General features: G+C 38.7%; 1 pseudogene; it reads left to right on the forward strand.

Moving 5' to 3' along the window:
* LOC102818919 overlaps positions 1-2,293 on the forward strand; it is a 5,141-nt pseudogene extending 2,848 nt beyond the window's left edge.
* Positions 2,294-5,063: the final 2,770 nt, after the last annotated feature.

The raw sequence follows: 5,063 nt of genomic DNA on the forward strand, positions 1-5,063 counted from the left end.
GGAGAAGGACAGCATGCTTGGTAAAGTGGAAGGTCAGAGAAAAAGAGGAGGACCCCAAACAAGATGGATTGGTACAGAAGGAGCAGCTATGGACTCAAGCATAGCAACCATTATGAAGTTGGTGAAGAACCAGGCGGTGCTTTGTTCTGTTGTGCATAGGATTGCTATGAGTTCACGCCTAGGAGTCCTGGTGTGGCGCTGTGGGTTAATGCGCTAAACTGCAAACTCAGTTTGAACTGCGGTGGTTCAAGCTCACCTGTTGCTCCTTGGAAACCTTCTAGAGGGTTGCTGTGGGTTGGAACAGACTTGACGGCATTTAACAACAACAACAATAAAAATGTGCCTGTTCTTAAAAGTGACACACTTACGATATTTCTATACAATAGCACTCAAAAACCTAGATGCTGATCTCTTTATTTCAACTTGCACCGTATTTCTTTCATGAGTACAGAAAAATTCTAAGGTATAATGCTATACCTCGGGCCATTATGAGTTATTGTTGTTGTTACTGTTGTTGTTATTGTTGTTGTTAAGTGCTGTCAAGTTGGTTCCAACCCATAGTGACCCTGTATAGGGTTTCTAAGGAGTGACTGGTGAACTTGAACCACCAACCATGTACTTCAAATGGCTTTGCAGTCTAGGGCATTAACCCACAAAGTCACACCAGGAGTAGGAATTATTATATCTCAGGATTCGAAAGATCTCATGCTGCAACCTGAGACTTGTAGTGAACTGCCTGGAGAGCACTGTAACCCTTTGTAAAGAGAATAAACAACACCTAGAAGAAAGCTGCAGAATAATAGCACATTTACTTTTTACCTTTTGCAAAAAATGAACATCAAACATAACTTTCTGCACTACATTTTTACTTCTCATCTGTGTTCAATAATTCATTGAAATGGACACACAAGACTCAGACACCATGCTCATATTTGTAGTATTTTTTAGGGAAGTTAGCCGGTTACTATTCAGGATCAGAAATGCTCAGAGTAAATGGTATGGCACTTCCTCAGAAAGTTGGAAATAGAAATACCGTATGATCCAGCAATCCCTCTACTTGGTATATATCTACAAGAAGTAAGATCCAGGACATGAGTAAATATATGCACGCCAATGTTCATCATAGCACTGTTCACAATAGCAAAAATACGGAGACAGCTTAAATGCCATCAATGGAAGTGTGTATAAATACACTTCATTACATACACACAATTGAATACTAGGCAATAGTGAACAATAATGATGAATCTGTGAAGCACCTAACAACATGGATGAACCTGGAGGACATTAAGCTAAGTGAAATAAGTCAGTCACAAAAGGACAAATATTGCATGAGATCACTGTTGTAAAAACTCAACAAAAGTTAGCATACTAAAAGAAGCATTCTTTGATGGTTACTAGGGGTGGGAGGGAAGTGAGAGTAATTCCCTGGCTAGAGGGTAGACACATGTTAGCTTGAGTGTTAGGGAGGGCAGTATACAATGAGGGGGAAGACAATATACATGAAGAGGGAAGGTGGCAAATGAACAATGAAAATAGGGATAGACTTAAAGAGGTATGGATAGGCTAAATGGGATAGAGGTAAATAGTTACTCATACACAACCTTGGAGTAACAGTGTTCTGTGAATAGATACAGGACAGAAACACAGGCTGAATGGATATGGGAGGAAGAGTGGACTATATATATGTATTTATTTACCCCACAACTACATAAGAGTTTGAAAGAGGATGTTTGAGAAGATGAAGAAGAACATGGCATCAGGATTAGAGGAACACTCTTTAACAACGTACAATCTGTAGATGATACAAACTTGTTTACTGAAAGCAAAGAGGACTTGAAATACTTACTGATCAAGAACAAAGACCACAGGTGCCGACTCAGTTACATTAGGGTTCTTTGCCATCTGCCCTGTTGTGGAGTAAAACCTGTTTCTTTCCCTCTCAGCAGTGCAGGTTGAAGGGGCCAAAGCAATGGTTATGGAGAAGCCTAGTCCCCTGCTGGTCAGGCAGGAATACATGAGACACTGCTATGCACTGCGGAACCAGGCCCCAGACATGCTACATATATTTTATGGAAAGAACTCTTCTTATGTCCATGGAGGATTGGATTTAAATGGAAACCAGCACAATGGGTTAAGCATGGTAATGCTAACCATGAGGTTGGCAGTTCAGAACCACTAGCCTACTCTGATGTGACCATGTTGTCCTTCAATGACTATGCAAAAACTACTTCCTGGAATTTCTCTTCTGTTTTAGTTTTCAAAACTGCTTTCCTTTAGCTTAAGTTCTTAAATGGTGTAAACAGTTCACATGCTCAAGTGCTATACTCTAAAGTCTGGTGGTTCCAGTTCATCTGCAGGTACCTCAAAAAACAGCTAGTGATCTATTTCTGTTAAACCAGCCTTAGAAAACCTATGAAGTTTGAAAGGATTAATAAAATTGACAAACCATTGGCAAGTCTAACAAAAGAAAAGGAGAAGATGCAAATACCACACATCAGAAATGATATGCATGGCATCACAACAGAACCAATGGAAATAAAAAGTACAAAACAATATACTGTGAAGATTTGTACTACAAAAAATATTAGGAAATCTAGAAGAAATGGATAACTTGGTAGAAAAATTCTACCTACCTAAACCAACACAGAAGTCTTGGTGTTGTGCTGTGGACTAATGCATCAGACTGCAAAGCCATTTGAACTGCAAGGGCGGTGGTTCAAGCTCAGCAGCTGTTCTTGGAAACCCTACATAGGGTCGTTATGGGTTGGAATTGACTTGACAGCACTTAACAACAACAACAAACTAACACAGAATGAAGTAGAAAACTTAAATAGACCTATAACAAACTAATAAATTGATCGGGTTATTTTAAAAGATTCCAGCAAAATGAAGGCCAGGCCCAGATGGTTTTACTGGTGAATTATACAAAAATTTCAGACTGAAGAAATTGGTAGAATTCTTCAATTTCATCATCACTGGCTTTGTGGTTGGTGTGTCGAATACTTGTTATAATAAGTGGTCTTTCTTGTAGACATATGTATATTATCCTATCACAGACAGCAGTATACTTCAAGATAGATCTTAATATGTTCTTTTTGATGATAAATGTGATGCCATTGCTCTTTAATTTGTCATTATCAGCATAGCAAACCATGTGATTATCAGATTCAAAATGGTCAATACCAGTCCATTTCACTAATGTCTGTTGTTGTTAAGTGTCATCATGTCGATTCTGACTCATAGCGACCCTGTATAGGGTTTCCAAGGAGCAGCTGGTGAGCTTGAACAGCCGACCTTGCAGTTCAAACGGCTTTGCAGTCTGGTACATTAACCCATAGCACCACACCAGGACTCCTGCGTAGGATACTGATATTTATGCATTCCATTTCATTTTTGACAATTTCCAGTTTTCCTAAATTCATGCTTCCTACATTCCATGTTGCAATTACTAATGGATATTTGCAGCTGTTTTTCTTCATTTTTGTGCTCATCAACATAATTAAATATTCAAAATTCTGGTGCTGACAGTGTTCCACTGCTATTCATAAGGTTTGCAGAGACTAATATTCAGGAGTAGTTTGTATCTCCTTCTTCCTATTCTATATTCGTCTGGAAAATCGGATGAAATCTGTCCTCAGTGGAGGACGCTGCTCATATTTAAATATTCATGGCATAGCTTCCAGAATCACAGCAACATACAAATCACCACAGTATGACAAACTGACAGACAAGAGAAGCAGACTTTGCCAACAGAATCCTGTGATATATCCGGTTGAGGCTTGAATTTTTCTTTCAATTCTTTCACCTTGAAAAGTGCTAAATGCATTCTTTCCTTTTGTTTTTCTAACTCCAGGTCTTTACACAGTTCTTATAATACTTGACTTTGTCTTCTAGAGCTACCCTTTGAAATTTCTCTTCAGCACTTTGACTTCCTCATTTCTTTCATTCACTGTAGCATCTCAACACTGAGCTTAACTTCCAATGTCCTATTTGAATATTAGTGGTATTAACTGGTTTTTGTTGTAGGAGTATATACATTATCCCATCACAGACAGCATTCTACTTCAAGATCTTGAAATGTTCTCTTGACAATAAAGATGATTCCATTCCTCTTCAAGTTGTCATTCCCAACATAGTAAACTATAAGATTGTGTGATTCAAAATGGACAACATCTATCTACTTCAGCTCATTAATGCGTAGGATGCCAATATTTATGCATTGCATTTCATTCTTAACATCTTCTAATTTTTCTAGATTCATACCTCATATATTCCACATTCTGATATTAATGGATGTTTGTAGCTGTTTCTCCTCATTTGTCTTGTCAGCAAATGAAATTCCCAAGAGCTTAACTCCCTCCACATCATTAAAGTTGACTCTGTTTTGAGAAAGCAGCTCTACTCCAGTCATATTTTGAGTGTGTTCCAACCTAAGGGGCTCATCTTCAGGCACTGTCTGACAATGTTCCTCAACTACTCATAACATTTCAGTGGCTAACTATTCAGAGTTTGTCTGCCTCTCCTTATTCCTAGTCTTAGTTTGGAAGCTCTGCTGAAACCTATCCACCATGGGTAACCCTGCTGGTAAAATACCCATAACATAGCTTCCAGTATCCAGTGTCCCAGCAGCACACAAGCCACTGTAGTATGACAACCTGACAGAATAGTGACAATCCATAAAACTGAAAACTATCCTATGGAGAAGTTCTAGTCTGTCACATGATGTACAGAATGAACACTATGATTCAAAATCAGTTCAATGGTGTACAATCGAATGCCAAAGTTTGAATACACAAATTCAAAGAAGAACAAGACAGATGGGAGAACAATTAGGTAGGTTTGCATGGGCTAAGTGGGGCAGAGGTAAATAATGATGTATGCACAACCTTGGAACAACAGGGCTCTGAGATCCAGGGATGGAGGCATGGTTGGAATGTGCAAAAGGGAAGAAACAATATTAAGATGCTTGGCTGTCTTTTGAATCTTGGTTTCCCTTGCCTACCATTATAAAATAGACATTTGAGGGAAAGAGAAAGGAATAGCCAGAAATATCACCATAG

Source organism: Chrysochloris asiatica, unplaced genomic scaffold (assembly GCF_000296735.1).
Source record: "Chrysochloris asiatica unplaced genomic scaffold, ChrAsi1.0 scaffold00129, whole genome shotgun sequence".
NCBI classification, from domain to species: domain Eukaryota; kingdom Metazoa; phylum Chordata; class Mammalia; order Afrosoricida; family Chrysochloridae; genus Chrysochloris; species Chrysochloris asiatica.